Consider the following 24,932-nt stretch of genomic DNA (forward strand, 5'->3'; position numbering starts at 1 on the left):
AGCAAAAACAATAAAACTGTTAAAACATAAAAAGTAGATTTAAACATTAAATAAAAGTGTGGAATATCTTAAAAAGTAATTTTTAGGAGAAGGAAGATAGACACAATTGTTTATTTCATTAGTTTATTTTAGCCTCAGATGTCCTTTAATGTACACACTAATATTTACAGTAACCTTAATACCTAGATTTAACCCGTGCATTAAGCATTACACCAATCTTAACTCTTAAAGGGCCATTATCACGTAAAAACTAAAATGCATACACATAACATGCACATTTGTTTCAGAGTACAATGCATCAAATGGACTATAGATGACTTTTTCCTTGGTTTCTGGCACTTATAGTGGGTAGTAAAAATTTTATAATAATAATTTAATTATTTTCAAAAGCACTTAGGCATTGTGCACATTTATCCATGAAAATCCTGCATCCGATTTCCATGTTTTCCGCTTGTCTGATTCTGCATTTTGTGATTTGTTTTTCTGGGTTTTGTCTTTGATATTCCCTCTGCAATGATGTGTTTTGTGCACTTTTTTAATGTGCTTTTTCCCCACTGCGATTTTTTCATCGCAAACCAATGAAGTTAATTTATCAGAGCATGTGTAATTGGCTTCAAAAGTGGATGCTATTTTCGCAAAACAAATGTAATCACATAAGGAAAAGAACAACGGAGAAAAATCACAAATTGTACGGAGAAAAAGCGAAAAATGCCGCTCAAATGCGGTGCCATTAAGCGCAAAATCACAATTCTGCAGGACACAGTCAAGTGTGAATGGAAACCTCAGGAACAATTGCTTAAATAGAAGAAGAGAATCGAGAGCCCAATATGGTGCAGTATTGTCAGGTAAAATGAAGAGTTCAATACAAGTTTATGTGTATATACTCACAAACACGGGTTACCCATAGGCAACCACTTTAAATGCAGGTGGGGAGCATTAGGACCTGACCCCACTCAGGTTAAGAAGTCGCTCTCTGTAGATAGTAGATGGGGAAGCACCCCTCCACCCGGGGTGGACTAGAAGATCAGCAAAAACTCGGTATACAGAGGCTCCAGAGTAGAGTAAAACGTTTTAAAAACCGCTTAAAAGCAAAGGGGGATATTAGGGTGGACTTACCTCCCTCTTACAAAAAAAGAAAACTCACTAAAGTCTCGATTAAACAGAATTGACAAATAATTTATTCAACTCCATTTGATAAAACAGAATTGACAAATACTTTATTCACCTCCATTTGTGGAGTTGAATACATTATTTGTCAATTCTGTTTTATCGAGACTTAAGTGAGTTTTCTTTTTTTGTAAGAGGGAGGTAAGTCCACCCTACCATCCCCCTCTGCTTTTAAGCGTTTTTTAAAACGCTTTACTCTACTCTGGCGCCTCTGTATACCGAGTTTTTGCTGATCAGGAACAATTGGCTGTTCGGCAGGGTTTGCTTAGAACTGACTGGTCTGGCACTTTTAGCAGAAGTTGATAGGCATTGTTGCGCAGTCACATCAATTTTACAGCAATGTTTCTGACTTTTCAGCAGAGCTAAAGGGTGCTAAAGTGAAATGTAACATGATTTGGTACATTTGTATATACCAGTATATGTACTGACACTGTATGTGTATATAAACTGCCAGTCCTACTTAGACCATGTCTGTGTCCCTTTTTTCTTTAAGGGCCCTTCCAAACCAAATCTGATACGTTGCAAGGGACAATGAGCCTGATTCATCAAGCTGCTTACTTTTAACTGTGGGCAATGCTGTGACGTATTATTACCGCGATACTTCACTGGTGGCCGCTACTATCTTCATTTATATTGTTGTAACTATTTAAATGAAGATAGTAGCGACCGCCAGTGAAGTATCATGGTAACGATACTTCCCTTGACCGCCCGCAGTTAAAGTTATGCATGTTGCTATGTACGTAATGCGTGTAACTGAGGAAGGCACGCTCCTTGCTATGTAAGGCAGGAAGAGCGGGCACTCAGTCACAGTAAGCAGCGCAGCTTGATGAATCAGGTCCAATATCACTGCATTTTGAGTGCACATTGAGTGCGGTGCAGTGGGTTCTGACGCTTTAACACACAGAAGGCAGCCAGGTAATACATGCGTTTACAGTGACAGTGAGACATACTTTAATTGTGCTGTATGCCTCACTGTATGATCACGTTACGACAGGGTGACTTTTCGGCTGCGCAGCACAACAGACTTGGGGCTTGATTCACTAAACCCTGATAACTCATATCACGGCCGTTTTCGCGCGCATTTTCGCGTTTGTGCGCGATTGCGAATGTCCGTGAAATTCACGATCACGTGCAAACGAAAAAATTCACGCGACAATGACCGTGACATGAGTTATCACGGTTTAGTGAATCAAGCCCTGGTGTGAAAGAGCCATTACACTTCATAGGGATCAAAATGTTATGTCTCTTTGAACGCTCAGTGTAATTTGCCTGCTTAGAACAGAAGGTATTTGTGATAATTCAGCTTTAAGTGAGCAACTGTGGATACCCACAATGCATCACTACTGAATATGCAAATTATCTCTTTATGCCCCTAAAGCCAGGCTTACATCCAGAACTGCTGGTGTATAGTGAGCCTATAGCTCAAATTTTACAGAGCCACGTCAACATGCACCTTTGGTCCTCATCAGTGCATGGCTGGGATTGATATGGCTCTATAGGATATGGCTCTATAGGATAGGGCTTGGACCAGTACAACAGAATACCCAAAGTGATCAGGGCAACCCAAAACCTATAAGGAAAGTATAGGGGACTAAAAGAGACCGAAAAGCCCTCCTACTAAAAATGTACTCAATGTAATGGAAGTCAGACTGCAGCTCAACTCTCCTGATACCTGACCAAGGGTTATAAAACTTGTGTGTGGCTGTGACAACCAATCCTGACAGCAGGAAGAGGACTAAAGTTCAAAAGTTCATTATCTGGGCTGAAAGTGGCCATGTAGATAGCATAATCTTTAAACTGTAATCAAAAGATGGAATAGCTTTCTCCTTCGCCAGCTTCCTCCAATCGAAAGCTAAGCCGCGACCCAGGAAGTACTTCTAATTGGAGGAAGGCGGGGAGGCTGAAATGAGTGACAAATGCAGGTAAATAGCAAGCTAGTGAAAAGCAGATTGTCGCTAGCCTGACGTTTTTTTTGCTGGGGGAACAGCAGAGCGGGGGGGGGGGGGGGAGGGGGCTGACGGCGGCAGCACAAGGACACTGAGGCATGTCGTACACAGGACATGCCTCTGTGTCCTAATAAGATTTAAAAATGCCACCTCGGTTTCTCTTTAAGTATTCTTTTTTTCCGTCACATGTGTCTAGAAAGGAGAGGCTGCCTAAAATTTTTATCATGGTATTTTGGCAGAGGAAGGGTGTTCAAAGTTTAATGCCTTCTTCATTAAGTCTGATAAAACATTCGATTAAAAGTAGGCGCTTTAAAGACATTTGTCAAACTATCAGACTGGTTTTTGGCACTAAAGTGACATTGAAAATGTCGTATTGAATTTGAATGTGTGTGCCCTTTCTTCTCCCTGTGTAATGTGTCTTTCCACTAATGGTATTGAAGGTTCTATGTTCTGTGGAGGAACAAGACAAATTAGGGGAACTATTACATCATTCACATTAGTGAGGACATTTATCAAACCCTCCTGCCTGCCAAACTCAACCAAAGAGATGTTACAGAAACAAAGATTTGCCTGACACCGTCCTTCCTCTCAATCGTGCTTCATATTTCAACTTTTTACACGTAGACTAAAGAAGCAGCAATTGCTGCTGCCCCTTGTATTGCAACCAATCTTACCTGGAAAGCCATTTCAGTTAGGTGACTATATTATTTATACTATGTCTTAGGTGAGTAATATTCTTCAATCCATGTGTTAGGTCATACAGGCTGAAAGTCATAGCTGCCTGGAATATGACATCACATTGTCCCTAAAGACTAAAATTCCAATATGCTTTTAAAGAATGGGCAGAACATATAGTGAGTGTAAACTGCACTTTACCCAGGCATATAAAACACCTTTAGCTCACGAGGCTAGTTAGCCAGTCTGTGGTGTTGTAAGTGCTTCGGATTGTGGTAGACAGTAAAGTCCGAATGAGGACAGAAATCCTAAAATGCATTTTTTATAAGCTTGTAAAAGGCAGCCACAAGACATATGTAAAACAGTATGTGATTCATCTTCCATGTTCTAGGTGTGCTTAAAGTGTACCTGAGATCTGGCAATAGAAAGAAATTATACATACCTGGGGTTTCCTCCAGCCCCCCTCAGACTGATCGGTCCCTCGCCATCTTGCTGTGCCACCTGGATCCTCTGCTAGGTGGCGCGATAATACCGCAAGTTGGCGCAAGTTTGTGCAGAAGCAGTCCAGCCGTGCACGCTCCTAATCGCTCTCCCATAGCTGGGAGTGTTCTACGCCTGCACAGAAGTACTGCACAGGCTCAGAACTCTCCTGGTGATGGGAGTGTGATGGGGCGCGCGCAGGGCGGGGCTGTGCATGTGCAGTACGCCCGACTGGCAGAATTACTGGGTCGACTAGCGAAAATCCAGGAGGCGTGGGAAGTCAGCGAGGGACCGATCAGCGTGAGGGGGGCTGGAGGAAGCCCCAGGTATGCATCATTTCTTTCTTTTTCAGATCTCAGGTTTCCTTTAACTACAGAGGGATTAAAAGAAAGTTCCTCCAGATGACTTAGACAGAACATGAGGCAAGTGAAGAAGGTAATATAACACATACTTACCTATGAAGAAGGAAGCCACTGGATCCCATAGAGGTTCTCCACGCCCTGCTTGCAGGCATCCTCCATCAGGACCACACTCCTCTTCTGACATGGCCATGCCTGCTCAGTAGCACCGAGCCGCTGCAGCACAAGCAGCTCTGGCTTACTGTGCAGTATGGCTGTTCTTGCACAGGCATAGTAGGGCTGTGCTTGGACCTGAAAAAGAGCGTGGCCCTGGTGTTCACTTCAACAAGTCCTTTTCTGAATTATTTGGGGGGGGGCTCTGCAACGAGGGACCAGAACCGTGGGAAGCCTCTATAGGATCCAGAGGTTCCCTCTTCTTAGATATGTATGTGTTTTTTCGTACCTGATATTCACCTTGAGTACACTGTAAGCTTGGTACACACATACCAGATTTTTTCAGGTCGAGTGTCGGCTGAGGAGATACTCCATTGAAAGATTGAGTTGCTTCACGAAAATATGTTAAAATTGCCGACTGACTCTACTTATTACCTAAAACCAGCTGACACAAATAACAAGATATATATACTGTATATATATATATATATATATATACAGTGGTGTGAAAAACTATTTGCCCCCTTCCTGATTTCTTATTCTTTTGCATGTTTGTCACACTTAAATGTTTCTGCTCATCAAAAACCGTTAACTATTAGTCAAAGATAACATAATTGAACACAAAATGCAGTTTTAAATGATGGTTTTTATTATTTAGTGAGAAAAAAACTCAAAACCTACATAGCCCTGTGTGAAAAAGAAATTGCCCCCTGAACCTAATAACTGGTTGGGCCACCCTTAGCAGCAATAACTGCAATCAAGCGTTTGCGATACCGTGCAACAAGTCTTTTACAGCGCTCTGGAGGAATTTTGGCCCACTCATCTTTGCAGAATTGTTGTAATTCAGCTTTATTTGAGGGTTTTCTAGCATGAACCACCTTTTTAAGGTCATGCCACAACATCTCAATAGAATTCAGGTCAGGACTTTGACTAGGCCACTCCAAAGTCTTCATTTTGTTTTTCTTCAGCCATTCAGAGGTGGATTTGCTGGTGTGTTTTGGATCATTGTCCTGCTGCAGCACCCAAGATCGCTTCAGCTTGAGTTGACGAACAGATGACTGGACATTCTCCTTCAAGATTTTTTGGTAGACAGTAGAATTCATGGTTCCATCTATCACAGCAAGCCTTCCAGGTCCTGAAGCAGCAAAACAACCCCAGACCATCACACTACCACCACCATATTTTACTGTTGGTATCATGTTCTTTTGCTGAAATGCTGTGTTACTTCTACGCCAGATGTAATGGGACACGCACCTTCCAAAAAGTTCAACTTTTGTCTCGTCGGTCCACAAGGTATTTTCCAAAAAGCCTTGGCAATCATTGAGATGTTTTTTAGCAAAATTGAGACAAGTCTTAATGTTCTTTTTGCTTAAAAGTGGTTTGTGCCTTGGATATCTGCCATGCAGGCCGTTTTTGCCCAGTCTCTTTCTTATGGTGGAGTCGTGAACACTGACCTTAATTGAGGCAAGTGAGGCCTGCAGCTCTTTAGATGTTGTCCTGGGGTCTTTTGCGGCCTCTCGGATGAGTTTTCTCCGCGCTCTTGGGGTAATTTTGGTCGGCTGGCCACTCCTGGGAAGGTTCTTCACTGTTCCATGTTTTTGCCATTTGTGGATAATGGCTCTCACTGTGGTTCGCTGGAGTCCCAAAGCTTTAGAAATGGCTTTATAACCTTTACCAGACTGATAGATCTCAATTACAGTACTTTTGTTCTCATTTGTTCTTGAATTTCTTTGGATCTTGGCATGATGTCTAGCTTTTGAGGTGCTTTTGGTCTACATCTCTGTGTCAGATAGCTCCTATTTAAGTGATTTCTTGATTGAAACAGGTGTGGCAGTAATTAGGCCTGGGGGTGACTACAGAAATTGAACTCAGGTGCGGTAAACCACAGTTAAGTTATTTTTTAACAAGGGGGGCAATCACTTTTTCACACAGGGCCATGTAGGTTTTGAGGTTTTTTTTCGCACTAAATAATAAAAACCATCATTTAAAACTGCATTTTGTGTTCAATTATGTTATCTTTGACTAATAGTTAGCGGTTTTTGATGAGCAGAAACATTTAAGTGTGACAAACATGCAAAAGAATAAGAAATCAGGAAGGGGGCAAATAGTTTTTCACACCACTGTATATATACATATATATATATATATATATATATATATATATATATATATATATATATATATATATATAGTATATAGTATATATATATATATATATATATATTATATATATATATATATATATATATATATATATATATATATATAGTATAAATTTACTATATATATATATATATATATATATATATATATATATATATACTGTATCATACCTCCCAGCATTTTAAGATAACAAAGAGGCACACCTTTAAAGGAAATCTGAAGTCGGATTAAAAATAAATTAGTTGATCTTACCTGGAGCTCCTTGCAACCCCCTGGAGTCCTCCTGTGCCCACGACGCAGGTCCAATTCCCTCCGGCCAGCAGTGGCAACCCCTACAAAGCTGGTAGACCACATGCCTCCTCATCGTGCTCCCCGGGCCGGGAGCAATCTGCGCATGCCCAGTAACCACCGACTGGTGGCGACCGACAAACTTCACGGGAATCACCACTGCTAGCTGGAGGAACTAGGACCAGCGTCGTGGGCACAAAGGGACTCCAGGGGCTGCAAGGAGCCCCCGGTAAGTTCAACTCATTTTATTTTTCGACTTAACTATCCCTTTAAGACTTGCCCTAGTCACGCCCCCACTAGGTCTGTCTCTCTAAAAAAGGGACAATTAGGATATACACATGCAGTGAGTCTGCCCATAGAAAATGAACCTAACTACTCGAGAGGAAGGGGGAAAATGTCAGGGTGCATAACAAATCCTGGGCCCATATGCAATTATTGTTTTCTCCTCAGTTTTCTCCTAGGTGATATTTTCAAACTTGTTGATAAAATGCCTTTTAAACCACCAGCAAGCAAAAAAAAAAAAAAAAAACACTCAGAATAAATTTGATAGTAATTTTTCTCCTACTTTTTGGTACTTTTTTCATTGCAAAGTGCTGAAAACTTATTCTAATTCAAAGATGGAAAATTATGTCCTAGGAGAAAAATCAGAAGAAAAAGTTAATTGCAAATGACCCCGGGGGCCCTATGCAATTACCAAACTCGCCAGCACTAAGTGCTGGCGAGTTCTTAAATTAGGCGTCAGCAAGGTCGCCTAATGCAATTGCATTTAACACCCCCCAGGGCGGAAAAGAACTCGCTTGGGCGATATAATTGCCCAGCAAGTTCCTTTCCCCCTATGCAATTGCATTTTGCACCCTCCGGGAAGCGATGCTTCCTGGCAAACATAGGTGCTAACTTTTCACCTGCTCTGAGCAGGCGAAAAGACCTATCGCTGCTGTCAGCGGGCTGATTTTGGCATCTGGGAGCCTCGTTTACTAAGGAAACCCCAGATGCCAGTGATTTAAATAGGTAAAGGAGTCAGCTTTGACTCCTTAGCTATTTAAAATGTAACAATAAAACATACCTCCATCGTTCCCGTCTCGCCGCATGTCCCACGCCGCTCCTCCGCTCATCTCTGTGACAGTGAGTATTCTTGGAGCCGGCAAAGCATCTTTGAGTATCCCACCGGGGCTCCCCATTCGTCCACTAGGTGGCCCAAAGAGAATCATCCTGATTCTTATTGGTCCAATTAGAATCAGGATGATTCTCATTGGGCCACCTAGTGGAGGAATGGGGAGCCCCGGCGGGAGACTCAAAGATGCTTTGCCGGCTCCAAAAATACTCACAGTCACAGAGATGAGCGGAGGAGCGGCATGGGACATGCGGCGAGCCGGAACGATGGAGCTATGTATCTTCTGAAGGTCCCGCGGTAGATATGAGCGGCAGAAGGCGGCGGGTATGAGCCTTGCAACGTTGCGCTGGCTCTTGCGACGATGCACGCGCATCTTCCCGGGAGCGAGGCAGCAGTGTTGTAGTGCTGAAGGACAGCTCCACGCCACAAATGCCTCGCTCCACATCGCTGGCCACACAGGAGCATCGCTCGGCGAATACCTAGTATTCGCCTGAGTTATGCTCCTTTACGCAAGGACATCGCTCAGGTGAAACTGGCAATTGAATTTGCCGGTAAATCCTGAGCGATGTGAGGAGATAAGAAGCTCGCATGTTTTCAGCTTCTTATCTCCTCGAATTGCATATGGCCCCAGGAGCGCAACAACATAACTAAAATCAGACAATACACTTAGTTAAGATCCCTTCATGCATTGAGACAGTCAGGCATCCAAATCCATCCCAAAGTGGAAATTCCATTCTGGCTGTTTTGCCTACTGAGGTTGTGAAATAAGAGAGATTCCTATTCAGTGACTTACATGGGGAGACCAAAGAAATTATTCTGGCCTCCCCTCTAACCGTACTGACCCACTTAAATTGGTAATGAATGCGGCAGCCAGACTGATACATTCTTCTCACCGCAGTGCCTCTACAACTCCGCTCTGTAAAGCACTACACTGGCTCCCCATCAGCTTTAGGATCAATTTCAAAATCCTGTGCTTGGCCTACAAATCAGTGCACAAGACCTGCCCGACCTACATCTCTGATCTGGTCCACAGGCACATACCAGCCCGCCCCCTCCGATCCTCCAATGACCTGCGCCTAGTCGCACCACGCATAACTCAGTCACATGCACGATTGCAGGACTTCACCAGGGCTGCCCCTACTCTCTGGAACTCTCTCCCACCAGCCGTCAGACTCGCCCCCACCTTTAATACCTTCAAACAAGCTCTCAAGACTCACCTCTTCACGCTCGCATACCCCCCTACACCAGTATCATAATATGTTCTGTTAGACCCCCTCTCAAAAGACGCACCTATTGTCTCCACCCCACCCTTTAGATTGTAAGCCTCTGGCAGGGCCATCCTCCCTAATGTATCCATCTTGATTATGCAATCTTACTCACAACCACCCTTCTTGTAGACTCGAACAGTCTCTATCTTGACCTATGACACTGTATTGTTATCAAATCATTTGCATGATCTTGTTTTGTTGTGAGTTTCCGTATGTTCTACCTGTATGTTAACCCATTTATCTATTGTGCAGCGCTGCGTAATATGTTGGCGCTTTATAAATACAATAAATAATAATAATAATAATAATAGGACCACCAAAAAGACCACTCACCTACCGCTAATGATCAATGCAGAGGCTGTGGAGAGAATTTCCAGCTTAAAATTTTTGGGAGTCACCATAGCAGAGAACCTGTCCTGGGTTGGCAATGATTTTAACTCTAACTGGCAAAGCACAACAACACCTCTACTTTCTGAGAAAACTAAGGAGCTAACCTCCCACAGAAGCTGCTGGTTAATTTCTACAGATGCACTATAGAAAGCGTTCTGACCAATTGCATGACGGCCTGGTACAACAGCTGCACGAAGGCTACTAGAGAAGCCCTGCAGCGAGTTGTTAAAACAGCAGAAGCCATTATTGGCACTGAACTACCATCACTGGAACTTTTGTATAATACTCGCAGCGTGATAAGGGCCAAAAACATAATCAAGGACAACACTCACCCTGGAAATGCCTTGTTTAAGCTCCTTCCATCAGGTAAACATTTTAGATCAATCCGCACACACACAAACAGACTGAAAGACAGCTTTTTCCCATCCGCCATAAACTTGATGAACTCTGAATCCTCTCTGAAATAATTAACACTGTGTACAAATTGTTTAAACATCTGTAATACCTGGTATACTTGTATAATTTCTTCTCTTCCTTGTCACTATCACAATGTTCCCTATATGCACCGTGGGGTTGTCATGAAAAGTAATTTCGTTGTGTTACACAATGGGGGGGAAAAGCAATGTTGTGTCCGCAACACTTGGAAAGAAGTGTGCCAGGGCTCAAAAAAGCAAGATACAAATATTCAGAAAAAGAAAGCCCATATAACTAGCACCACTTAAATATAACATCGTTTATTCAAAAAAATATATATGTATATATGACAACTACAAAAAACCTTTTGCATATTGGCGTGTCAAAAACATTCATAAAAACAATTAAAACCGACCATGTGGTCGCATATGGTAACAGCTGCAAACAATCATGTCCATATAAGTGATAGAAATGAGGTTATAAAATCACTATATGAATTACAAAAAGTAGCAATATATGCCCAAATAAACACCCCAGTGTGCGTCTAAATAGAGCACACTCAAGGTTGAACCCGGGTTCAGTAAAGTGCAAAACATACATGTAAACACATACACATCAATACATATATATGATAGTGTGCAATTATCAATAATACAACATATATTAGGTGCGTCACCCCGCTTTGGAAGGAGAGGAGAGGGATACCATAGATGGTATCCCTCTCCTTCCAAAACGGGGTGACGCCCGCTGAGCTTGCGGGACTGTCTTGAAGGGACTCCCTTATATCTTCAGCTGCACTGTCCTAGCCTCCCTGGTCTTCCCGGGCTAAGTATCTCTCCTTCATACTTTGCACTTCTCTTCTCTCTGTGCACTCCAGGTATAGGCTGCTCCTAGGTATTGTGTATTTAGCAGTCTCTTGCTCTTTTTTTGCACCTAATATATGTTGTATTATTGATAATTGCACACTATCATATACAGTATATGTATTGATGTGTATGCGTTTACATGTATGTTTTGCACTTTACTGAACCCGGGTTCAACCTTGAGTGTGCTCTATTTAGACGCACACTGGGGTGTTTATATATAGCTACTTTTTGTGATTCATATAGTGGTTTTATAACCTCATTTCTATCACTTATATGGACATGATTGTTTGCAGCTGTTACCGTATGCGACCACATGGTCGGTTTTAATTGTTTTTATGAATGTTTTTGACACTCCAATATGCAAAAGGTTTTTTGTAGTTGTCATATATACATATATATTTTTTTTTAATTAACGATGTTATATTTAAGTGGTGCTAGTTATATGGGCTTTCTTTTTCTGAATATTTGTTGTGTTAAACAATGACAATAAAGTGAATTGAATTGAATTGAATGCACCAACTATATATTCCATAATAGGAAAGTATAGTTTAACTGATGTATTAAACATGGTGCTCAGAAATAGCTGTCCTATCCTTCATAGAACCAGACTCTTCCCCAGCATTCACATTGTTTCATAAATCTTAAGTACAGAGATTTAATTACAAATCAAGCCCCCTGCCCCGCAGTAAAACTTTGGTGGGGCCCCCCAGTTTTCACATTCCGGATAAATGTAACAACGTCGCTGACAAATTTGGGCGCAGGATGAAGCCGTTAAACAGCTTACTGTTGTCCTGAACAAGTCCCAGCGGCGTTAATTATGGTACTATTCCCCCTCCAGGCCACAGTGGATAGTGGGGAAAGATGTAATTCGGCTGCCAGCTGTTGCTGGCAGACAAACTACAGTTTTTAAGCAATTTGGGCTCCGCCGGTGCCCAAATTAGCTTCTGTATAACTGTAGAGTACATCAGTAAACCAGTCTTGATTATGATGCAGCGCACATTTATTGTGCAATATTCCACATATTATCCGACAATTGTTTTGGAGTAAATGTGTGGATTGAGATATCATTAAAAATTGGTACACGTTCATATGATAAATTAAAGTAAAATATGAAACAGGAGAAGTGTAAGGCTTGGTGGTGTATTCTCCACAGTCAGCATGCAACGCATGAGCTGACGTGGAGGAGGTACACACACTAGCACAAGGAAACAGGCTATCCCTAGTATAGTGGAGGGGAGGACTGACTCCAATAGGAGATTGTGGCGCACAGAGCCGGTGCAGATCTGACAGCCACAAACAATGCTTTCGTTATAACGTCTCAGCGCAAAGTAGCGCTGAGCGCATAAACCAGAACTGAGGAGATCAGGACAGGTAAACAGAATGAACGCTTGCTAAACTAGCCACTACTTAGTGACAGCAAGCGTCCACAATAACACAGACTGGAATGAGGCAGCCAATGCGTTGCGGCGATGGCGTGCCTCACAAAGACAGTACAGGATAGTCAGGAAATAGCAGGATCAAGATAGATGAACGTAACACAGACAAATATACAATAAGTATGTATTCCTAGCGTATTACAATTACAGCTATCAATGAAACTATTTGTAACGTCTGACTAACATATGTATATATCGGCAATGAACCGATATATGACATAAGCAGGAACGCTGACTAGGACTGGAGTAATACAGGGAACAGGACTCAGAAGGATTCGCTATCTCTTCGCAGAGATGAACGCAATCCACAAACGGTAACAGAACAGGATTCAGAAGGATTCGTTATCTCTTCGCAGAGATGAACGCAATTCACAAACAGAACCAGGAGCAGGGTAACTACCTCAGCACGGGTGGTCACGGTACGCGCAACCTACCAAAACGTGCTGGAAAGCTGACTAACTGCACACAGGATATAAACAGTTCGTGTACGTATACATCAGCGACACTGATGTATCAACGTAACACAAATACAAGGAAAATAATAAACGTGCTGGTATGCATATATATGGGCAATGAACCAATATATGATGCAAAACCAGCAAAGTATCTTTAGAACAAGAAACACGATCGGGGCTGAAGCGACAGCAAGACTGGCTTACACTGAAGCTATGAAAACCCAAGGAAACCCTGCAGGAAGCAGATCTTTATACTGAGGTCATCCAATGGGAGCAGACATGCAGATTCCCACACAGGTGAATGATATTCAGTCACAAGTTGACAGCAGGGAAAGGCCGACAAAGCTATGCAGCTTGCATGAAAAGAGATCAGAACTACCTGAGCTGCAGCACTACTACTTCCAGCAATGCCTGCTGCAGCAGCGATCATTACAGTACCCCCCCCCCCCCCGCCCTTAAAAGCGGATTCCAGTCTTTTTTTTTTTTTTCCAAACTCAGCCGGTATGTGACCCAGATATGACCATGTGACAGCTGTGAAGCCATCATACGTGGGTCTCAGGTCTGCATCATAGTTTGATTTTCTTTCCTCTCCTCCCCCCCTCCCTCACTCCATCATCACTACAATATATCAAATATTCCACCAGTGGCTCAGGTCAAACTAATTATAGTAAGAAAGAGAAAAAAGAAAGTAAGAAAAAACAAAAAAAACACAAACACCAGCAAAAAACAAACTCTACCTACCCATCTTAACATTAAGTGGTTAATATCCCTTTCCGACCACCCACTTATTTTATGGGCATGCCCTCCATGCATGAGCCATCAGGGCCGGACCAAGCCAATGGAGGGGACAGGCCTCATGCACAAACAGGTCACATATCTAAGCTGAGAAGCAAAGCAATTACTCATATTTCACCTTTCATACACATTCATATAAGTGCCTTCTATACTTCAACATATATCCATGCATCTGCACATTCATCCATCCATTTATCCTTACAATTTCAGTTGGTAATATAGTGGTTATTTGGTTCTTTTCTCCTCATCCCCTCCACTTCAAATACTTAACTACATATTATATGTTACTTATTTTTTCCCATGCAATTTTCCATTCCTCCATTTGTTTGTTGGTGCCAGCATCTTCTACACTGCCCTCGCCACCTTGCAAAAAATCTGACATCATCCATATCCACTCTTCCATACTGGGAGCTTCGGGGTTCTTCCAGGATTTTGCTATAAGTTTCCTGGCCACAATTGCTGCAGGGATTACTAGTTTATTTGCATGTCTAAAGCGGTCAGGTTCCATGCAACTCAACAGAGCGGTACTGGGATGAAAAGGGGAAGGAAGTTTAATGAAATCTCCTATCTCTCTCCAAAAGTTCTGTATAACCGGGCACGACCACCACATATGCATATATGAACCAAACGCGGTAAGACATCTCCAACAGTTCCCATTTCCGCCTTTAAATTTAGCCATCTTAGAGGGTGTGAAGTACCATCTCGTCATGAGTTTATAATTAACAAGTTGAAATGAGGTATAGCTGGGGGTCCAAATTTCCTGGAATACTGCTCCCCAATCCAAGTTTTGGATATGATTTAGGTCTTGTTCCCAGCTTCTACAGAACTTAGGTAGAGGATCAGTTTGACAACTGTCAAGAAAAAAATATAAATTTGCTGTCATTCCCTTCCCCACCCTCGAATGAAGAAAACACTTTTCATAAATATTTATGGTTTTACTTATATTATCCTTATGTTTGGAAAGGTAGCTCCTGACCTGGAAGCTCCACAGCCCCTTATCCATTCTGACCATGTTATAGATCTCCCTCAATGTGGAATCTCTGTGGCCAACCAAGTCTAGGATTCTAACATCTCGAGGGAGCCCACATTCCTTGAGCCACCCTGAAGTTAAGCCAGGTTGAAAATCTGGGTTATTGCGTAGAGTGGTTAGTAATGATATTTTATTGCTCTTTGACATAGATCTTATAACTTCCATGTGGGTTTTAATTGCAGGTGCTAATAATGGATGGCTGATAGAAGGGAGGAGTTTTGCTACCGTGTGCTGGTGCCATGAATCCAACATATCGTAATTAAACAGACTTCTTTCATATGTTGTCCAGAATCTCTTCGGGTCGCATATCCTGAGATCTAAGATTCTTTGCAATTGGAAACATTGGGCATATCGTTTAATATTTGGTGCCCCCATTCCTCCCAATTTCTTATGCCTGCTTATTATCTTATATGAAATTCTGCGGTTTGGTGTTCTCCATATGAAATTTTGAAATATATTGTTCCAGACATTATACCAATTCCTTTGGATGTTTATTGGCAAATTTTGTACTGTAAATATTATTTTAGGAAGAATTTTCATTTTTATAAAGTTGATTTTCCCAATTGTATTAAATTGGGCATTTTTCATTTTACTCAGTATCTTCTCACAATCTTTTTGCACTGGTGTATAATTATGTTTGAATAGATCATTGAAATCACTACATAAGTTGATACAAGATATTTAATATGAGAATTGGTATAATGAATGCCATACCTTAGTTGTAGGGTACTCAATATTTCGGCGGGACTTTTTATGTTTAATACTGTAGTTTTAGAATTGTTTACTTTATAGTTCGAGTATTTGGAAAATTCAGTTATTATTTTATTTGCTTCTTCGAAAGAGGTCAGGGGATTGGTTAATGTCAAAAGAAGGTCGTCCACGTATGCTAGTAGTTTACTTTCATAGTTACCTATATGCCACCCAGATATCTCCCTGTCAGAATGGATCATGCGCATTAACACTTCTATGCCTAAATTGAATATTAGCGGGGAGATTGGACATCCCTGCCTCACGCCGTTCCCCAAAGGGAAGGAGTGTGTCAAGGTACCGTTGATTTTTACTCTGGCTGTTTGGTTTAAATATAGATTTTTGATTCGTTTGATAAAGATGGGACCGATACCATAGTGTTCTAAAGTTGTGTAGATAAATGGTCTTGAAATACGGTCAAACGCCTTTTCAGCGTCAATGGCCGCTAAGATGGCATCTTCATTACGAATTTTTGCGTTATATATAAAGTTTATTGCTGAAGAAATATTGTCCGATAGTCTGCCCGATTTTCTAAAACCCATCTGCTCCTTCCCCAGTAGCTGATCTAACACCTTTTCCAGTCTTAATGTTAGAATTTTTGAATATATTTTAACATCAATATTAATTACCGAAATGGGACGATAGTTGCTACACTGTAGGGGATCTTTACCTTCTTTATGTATTAGGGTGATTGTGGCCTGATTTGATTCTCTAGAAAAGGTCTCACTTTCATCCAGATTATTAATCATTAAACAATAGTCAGGTGCTATCTCCTCTATGAATGCTTTATAGAACTCCGAGGTGAAGCCGTCGGGACCCGGACTCTTACCGATTTTAAGCAAATTTACTGCCTCTTTAAACTCTATTTCTGTTACCGGGGCATCCAGCGTATCTTTATTCTCGACTGTAATTTTTGGTAAATTTACTTGTGTGAGATACCTGTTCATATTATCAACTGGCATTTCCTGCTTTATACTATATAGCTCTGCATAATATTTCCCAAATACTTGTCCTATTTCTTGCGTGCTGTAGCTTAATTGACCGGAATTATTCTGTATTTTTTCTATGAATTGGGCTGTTGTCTTTTTTTTTGATAGCTTGGCCATACATTTTCCTGGTTTGTTACAGTTTATGACAAAATCTTTTTTGAGTTTTTTATATTCTTTACTACATTTTTCATTTAATATTTTATTTATCCTATGCCTAATTGAATTAACTTTCAAAAAATTATCCTGCTCAGGATTTTCCTTATGTGTGGCTTCCGCTGTTTTGAGTTCATCCATTAAATTATCTAACAGCTTAGTTTTTTGTTTTTTAATTTTACTTGCTATTGCTATTAAGGAACCCCTTATAACACATTTAAAGGAGTCCCACATTATTTTTCCGGAATTTACTGAACCCTGATTTTCAACAAAACAGTCTGACTGATAATTCATGATGACCGGGACAGCCTGGCAAGACCGAATTCCATAATCAGTCCCCACAAGACTGGACCCATCAGAACCAGAACCTACAGAACCATGCCCATCAGTACTACAAGCCCCAGTGTGACACCCATCAGAACCATGATTTCCAGAAGAAAGCCCTCCGAAACTCCCTGAGCGATACCCACCGCCTTCCAGGAACCATTCAAAAACGCCAAAGCCTTTGCAATGCCCACCGGGACTGTCTTTACCAACACAAAACCCACTGTTGAAACAGTCCAAGGCACCAGGACAAGTTTTCTCAGAGACCTCCCAGAAAACCTTGAAGCTCCAAAGAGATCCCCATAGGTCAGAACGCCCCTTAGGCTCACATGAAGAACTATCAAGAACCCCTATGGAACCTAGGGCAATTCCCGAGTCAGGGCCACAAGGACAAACATCAAGATCAGGGCTTTCAGGGACCAGAACCATCTCTGGGCATGCAGGCAGACTGGCAACATCAGAACATGTTCCCACTAAGGAAGCATCAGAGCACGCTAACACCTTAGACACACTTGGGCATTCTGGCACACAAAGAACATCTGGGCACACTGGCACAAGAGAAACCTCTGGGCATGTCAAGGAACTGTGAGCCTCAGGGTCAGCCAAGACAGGACCAAAACCAGGACTGGCCCAAAAAAAATCATCATGACTAGACTTCGCAACTACTGGACTTTTACACGAGAATGCAGGATCAGACTTAGATGTCGCTGATTCCAGCAAAGTCAGTAACAAATCAGATTCAGGGGCACTAACAAGACAGGACAAATCTTCTGATGTATGCACTGAACCAGATAGGGACTCCACAACTACCTCTGGACTGGACAGAGACTCATCTAATACACTGGATTGGAGCTCATGAGGTGCTGCAGAACAAGTCAGTATTGCAGCAGCCCCCACTGGACTAGGCAAAACTGAGGAATTCCCTGGACAGGAAGGGGACTCTGGAACCTCTGCCACAGCGGCCAGAGAACCAGAATCTTTCAGGATACAGGGCTGGGTTTCAGGAACACTCATCAGACCGGACTGAAATTCTGAGATTTCTAATATTTTGACCAGAGAATCAGAATTATCCATGTTGCAGGGCAAGACTTCTGAAACATTCAGAGGACAGGGCTGGAGTTCCTCGGCTGTTACAACACTGGAGAGGGACTCAACAACATTGGTTAAATCAGACTGTGTACAGGGCAAGGTATCTAACACACTTGCTGACGAGGACAATATTTCAATGGCTTCTGCTTTGCTGGGCAGAAATTCATCAAGTTTTATTAGGGCAGACTGTAATTCCAAAACAGCTGCTAGACAAGTGAATATTACTGCAACACCAACTGAGGTAAGCAGTGCCTCAGACTCCTCTGCTAGAGGGTTTGAAGTATCCAAAGTACTGGGTGAAGCATAAGACTCTGCGACCACAGCTTCACTGGACAGGATCACTGAACAGTCCATATTGCAGGGCAAAACCATGGAAGCACCTGCTGGACAGCATAATAATTCTGTGACCTGAGTTTCATTGGAGAGATCTACTGCACAATTCATGGTACAGGGCAAATTTACTGGAACATTTTCTGAACAAGGTAATAATTCTGCGATTTCAGGTTCACATAGCAGATGCTCTGAGCTATTCATGAAACTAGAGCAAGGTGTAGAAACAGGAAGATCAAGACACAATGTTTGCGCATCTGAATCACCATTCATTTGTAAAATTGGAAAATTCAGATGCTGGGGTTCTGAGGTTTCTAGACAGGATTGCTGGGACTCGGAAACTGATGTAGTGCATCTATTGGCATCTGCTGGATCAGACAGGACTTTATTAACACAGGTAATTTCTGCAGAAGTGTTTGCAGAGGCAGGCAAGATTTTTCTGGTGTCTGTTTCACTGAACAAAGAGTCATGAGTACTGGCTAGGCTGGACTCGGAAGTCAGCAGGACCTCTGGATTCTCTGCTGAGAAATTTGCGCAGGGCAAGGTTAAGAATGTATCAGTGGCTTCTGTTTTACTGGTAAGTAACACTGAGTTATCCATGGTACAGGGTGGAATTGCAGGAACTTCAATTTCACACAAGAAGAGCTCCGAATCACCTGCTGAATCAGCCAAAGGTGCTGAAGCAGGCGGGTCAGAACGCCAAATTTGCGAATTCGGAGTCACATAAAAATCATCCAAAATCAGTTCCCACACATCAATCAATGGAGCCACAAAGTCATACCCACACACACCAGTTTTTATTAGGTTATAGGCAGACTTAATGCATGCATTCAATACTAATTCACTTTTTGCACTGTAAAATTGACAAAATGAACTTGAATCATTCTTCCATTCATTGACCAGAGCTTCCATCTCTCCTTTCTCAAATGGAGGATTCCAAGCATACTTAACAGGCAGATCATGGTTTGCAGATATGATTGTAGCAGGGACATATATTGGGTTAATTAGCAGGTGATTGGCAGATTCCTTATTCCTAAGAATCTCCAATACCTGTAGCAAGTGCTGAACTGTAGTGTATGCAAACGTTCCTTGCTTCACAAATAAGTTGATTTGTTCAATACTCTGTAATATCTCCTCATAATCATACTCAGATAATTCTTTTAAACAAAAATCTTTATTTTCCCTAGCCAGGGAGGAAAGTTCATTAGTAGTTTCATAAGTCCATTTAACTCCCCTGAAAGACAATTGCATTTCATTATCTGTTAATGGCAGAATCTCATTATAGGTCTCAGTCGCTAAGGATAACGACTCTGCAGATCGGACACGTTTCTTAGAACGTTTGCGTTTTGCCTTAGACCCTGCTGTTTTTGGTGATTTATTCAAGGCTGCAGGAAAATTATCAGTAACACTTTCTGCTTGCTGAACATTTTTGCAAGCAATTGAAGGAGTAGCTGATTGGCCTGCTGCCAGGAGTTCATTAAGAGGAAAAGGCAATGGATCTATGCGCAACCAGTTATGGATCACAAACGCTAGAAATTCCAGCGGTCTCTCTTTCAAATCGGAATGATTGAGAACATCAAATGCCCACTGGAATAATTCCCCTTTAAACAAAATATAACTTAGTTGGAGTGCCCAGGTTGAAACAGGAGTCGCTTGGAGATCAGGATTGGCCAGGAACCTGGCACATTCAGAGAAAAACTCATTTTCTGTTTCAGAGCTAAGTTCTTCAAATTTCTTAAAGGAACAGGAACCATAATTAACAGTGTCATACTTTCTGGGAATCCCCCCCACGATGGGGATTGGTAATGGGGTTTTCATAATGTAAGGCTTGGTGGTGTATTCTCCACAGTCAGCATGCAACGCATGAGCTGACGTGGAGGAGGTACACACACTAGCACAAGGAAACAGGCTATCCCTAGTATAGTGGAGGGGAGGACTGACTCCAATAGGAGATTGTGGCGCACAGAGCCGGTGCAGATCTGACAGCCACAAACAATGCTTTCGTTATAACGTCTCAGCGCAAAGTAGCGCTGAGCGCATAAACCAGAACTGAGGAGATCAGGACAGGTAAACAGAATGAACGCTTGCTAAACTAGCCACTACTTAGTGACAGCAAGCGTCCACAATAACACAGACTGGAATGAGGCAGCCAATGCGTTGCGGCGATGGCGTGCCTCACAAAGACAGGACAGGATAGTCAGGAAATAGCAGGATCAAGATAGATGAACGTAACACAGACAAATATACAATAAGTATGTATTCCTAGCGTATTACAATTACAGCTATCAATGAAACTATTTGTAACGTCTGACTAACATATGTATATATCGGCAATGAACCGATATATGACATAAGCAGGAACGCTGACTAGGACTGGAGTAATACAGGGAACTGGACTCAGAAGGATTCGCTATCTCTGCGCAGAGATGAACGCAATCCACAAACGGTAACAGAACAGGATTCAGAAGGATTCGTTATCTCTTCGCAGAGATGAACGCAATCCACAAACAGAACCAGGAGCAGGGTAACTACCTCAGCACGGGTGGTCACGGTACGCGCAACCTACCAAAACGTGCTGGAAAGCTGACTAACTGCACACAGGATATAAACAGTTCGTGTACGTATACATCAGCGACACTGATGTATCAACGTAACACAAATACAAGGAAAATAATAAACGTGCTGGTATGCATATATATGGGCAATGAACCAATATATGATGCAAAACCAGCAAAGTATCTTTAGAACAAGAAACACGATCGGGGCTGAAGCGACAGCAAGACTGGCTTACACTGAAGCTATGAAAACCCAAGGAAACCCTGCAGGAAGCAGATCTTTATACTGAGGTCATCCAATGGGAGCAGACATGCAGATTCCCACACAGGTGAATGATAATCAGTCACAAGCTGACAGCAGGGAAAGGCCGACAAAGCTATGCAGCTTGCATGAAAAGAGATCAGAACTACCTGAGCTGCAGCACTACTACTTCCAGCAATGCCTGCTGCAGCAGCGATCATTACAAGAAGGTCTCTGCCCACTGGCGGCGCCAGGGGGGTGCTTTGGGTGCTGAAGCACCCCCTAAAATTCTCCAAGCACCCCCAAAGCAACCCCAGCGTGAACGGACTTTCGGCGTCTAATAGACGCCGTGTCAGTTCACTGACAGCAGCAGCTCCAACAGCAGCAGAGCAGGGCTACGGTAAAATGGCGTCCGATGCCCTGCTCTGGAGACTTTGAGTCTGCAGTGCAGGGCTTTGCGCGCCATTTTCCCGTAGCCCAGCTCAGCGCGGGAGTTTCAGACAGTTGCCGGCTGCACTCCGCAGAGGATCGTGGGTGGAGGCCGGGAGGAGGTCTGCAGTGCTGCATGTGAGTAAATGTTTTTTTTTTTTTATTTATATTAGCCGCAGGTGTATGTTATGGCCAGGTCTGCCACATGATTGCACGTATTTTCTGGTCAAATTTGCTACATGATTACACGTATTTTCGGGGCAAATCTGCCGACATGATTGCACATATTTTCTGGGCAAATCTGCCAACATGATTCCACGTATTTTCTGGGCAAATCTGCCGACATGATTCCATGTATTTTCTGGGCAACTCTGCCGACATGATTCCACGTATTTTCTGGGCAAATCTGCCAACATGATTCCACGTATTTTCGGGGTAAATCTGCCAACATGATTACACGTATTTTCTGGGCAACTCTGCCGACATGATTCTACGTATTTTCTGGGCAAATCTGCCGACGTGATTCCACGTATTTTCTGGGCAAATCTGCTACATGATTGCACGTATTTTCTGGTCAAATCTGCTACATGATTGCACGTATTTTTTCTGGGCAAATCTGCCGACATTATTGCACATATTTTCTGGGCAAATCTGCCAACATGATTGCATGTATTTTCTGGGCAACTCTGCCGACATGATTCCACGTATTTTCTGGGCAAATCTGCTGACATGGTTCCACGTATTTTCTGGGCAAATCTGCTACATGATTGCACGTATTTTCTGGGCAAATCTGCCGACGTGATTCTACGTATTTTCTGGTCAAATCTGCTTCATGATTGCACGTATTTTCTGGTGAAATCTGCTACATGATTGCACGTATTTTCTGGGCAAATCTGCTAACATGATTGCATGTATTTTCTGGTCAAATCTGCCACATGATTGCACGTATTTTCTAGTCAAATCTGCCGACATAATTGAACATGTTTTCTAGTCAAATCTGCCACATGATTGAATGTGTTTTCTGGTCAAATCTGCCAACATGATTGAACGTGTTTTCTGGGCAAATCTGCTCACATTACGTGTATTTTCTTGAGAAAACCTGCACAATTATGTGGATTTTCTGGGGAAAGGGTCACCAAAACTTGGGCCAACTGTCTTTGTGTTGCACTTTTAAAGGGAACCGGAGGTGAGAATAATATTGAGGCTGCCATATTTATCTCCTTTTAAGCAATACCAGTTGCCTGGCTGCCGTGCTGGTCCTCTGCCTCTAAATATTTTAACCATAGACCCTGAACAAGCATGCAGCAGGTCAGGGGTTTCTGACAATATTGTCAGAACTGACAAGATTAGCTGCATGCTTGTTTCTGGTGTAATTCAGTTCACTACTGCAGCCAAATAGATCAGTAGGGCTGCCAGGCAACCATTATTGTTTAAAAGGAAATAAATATGGCAGCCCCCATATCACTCTCACCCCGGGTTCACGCTAAATTACAGTTAGCTCCGCCCTCATCCGGTCATGGTCAAACCCATTTTTTCTTAAAGCCATTTTTTTGCGGGTCATCAGCTACCCCAGAAATTGGTCCAGCACCTGCATAGCATCCCCACCAAAAAATCCTGGAGCCGCCACTGTCCCTGCCCTTGAGAGCTTACACTGTAGAGGGTAGTGGGGTGGAAACAAAAGGGAAGGAAACACAGGGGTTAGTAGATGAGGCAGTAAACTTCCAATGTTACCTATAGAAAATTATAGCGTAGTATGGATACAGAGGCACCAAAAGGATAAAAAGATCTAAAACGTTTAAAAATGAGGTGGTAGTATGCATAGAGGCGCTTGGTCCACCACTACCTCCTCATTTCTAAACGTTTATCCTTTTGGCGTCTCTGTATCCATACTACATTATACATATCCACCCTTGGTGGAGGGATGTTACCCTTTTTTTCCCCTCGATTGACGGAGAGCGACTTCTTAATCCTAAATGGGGACAGGTCTAATCTCCCCATCTTCCTTGGTAGTGGTTGCCTATGCGGTAACCCTGACTTGAGAGTATACAGCACATACTCTTTCCACACACCTTCACTTACCACTGCATACTACACTATATTGGGCTCTCTGTGTCCCTTTTTTATATAAAATTATAGGCTTGTTTGAATAGGTGTGCTTTCAGAGTACGTTTGAAGGTTTCCAGGCTTGGAGCATGACGGACAGGCCGGAGGAAAGAGTTCCAAAGGAGAGGGACCGCTCTTGAGACGTCCTAGTTTTAGAAGCTCTGCTAGGATTTTATGAAAACTGAGTCCCTGCTGGAAAGATTACATTTGCTTTCTGCCACTGGTGACACACAACAGGAATTTAGAAAATATCTTCACTAGGCATAAAAAAAGTGAAAAAAGACTCTATAGAGCTTTAGTGCTGATTATAACATGGATGGTCTTCAGCCTCCCCACCTATAGCTCTCAATGACATGCTGTGGATAACCTTCATTTCCTGCACGCAGAAATGCAGCTAGAAGGGACAAATCCTCTAAATGAAGTTTGCCAACAATAATAAATGAAGTTTGCCACCAATAATAATCACTGACTTGTTCTGTCTCTTATGTACAAAATGAGAAAGGAAAAAAAGCTTGTTTGTTTTTTAACACTCATACACTCAGAGAACTTGTACAGCAAATGACAGCAAATAATCGCAGGCCCACTTTAGACCTGGACAGAGATTTACAGCTTCCAATAGAAGATCTGTACACACCACTTCACAGACTTCTGCTGTCCATGGTGCTGAGTAGCAGAGATCACAGCAGTGACCTACCGTATGTGTAATACATCGTAAAAAAAAGAAAAGAACTTGCATTACGTTCCCTGGAGAGCAGGGAGTAGCAGGAAAAGGCAGAATGTCGACCAGAGTCAAATGATGAGGACTGATCCCAATGTAAGGGAGCCATGTGATCATTATTGGGGTATGACTAAACTGCAGCATATCAGCAAAGTCCTGGAAAAGCAATGATTTTCCACCCTTAAAGGGAATCTGAAGTGAAAACAAACTTATGAGATAATGACTTGTATGTGTTGTACAGCTAAGAAATAGAACTTT

General features: G+C 42.3%; 1 long non-coding RNA gene across 4 annotated transcripts in view; it reads left to right on the plus strand.

The window, feature by feature from the left end:
• LOC137520981 (uncharacterized) overlaps nt 1-24,355 on the plus strand; it is a 156,811-nt gene extending 132,456 nt beyond the window's left edge. For 3 of the 4 annotated variants that reach the window (XR_011021983.1, XR_011021981.1, XR_011021985.1), the window contains exon 7: nt 15,179-15,462. This is a non-coding gene — a long non-coding RNA (uncharacterized lncRNA). Of the gene's footprint in view, nt 1-15,178; nt 15,463-24,003 lie in introns of those variants that run through there. The other variant, XR_011021984.1, reaches the window with a different exon arrangement.
• The last annotated feature ends 577 nt before the right edge of the window (nt 24,356-24,932 follow it).

The sequence above is a fragment of the Hyperolius riggenbachi genome, chromosome 6 (assembly GCF_040937935.1).
Source record: "Hyperolius riggenbachi isolate aHypRig1 chromosome 6, aHypRig1.pri, whole genome shotgun sequence".
In the NCBI taxonomy this organism is placed as follows: domain Eukaryota; kingdom Metazoa; phylum Chordata; class Amphibia; order Anura; family Hyperoliidae; genus Hyperolius; species Hyperolius riggenbachi.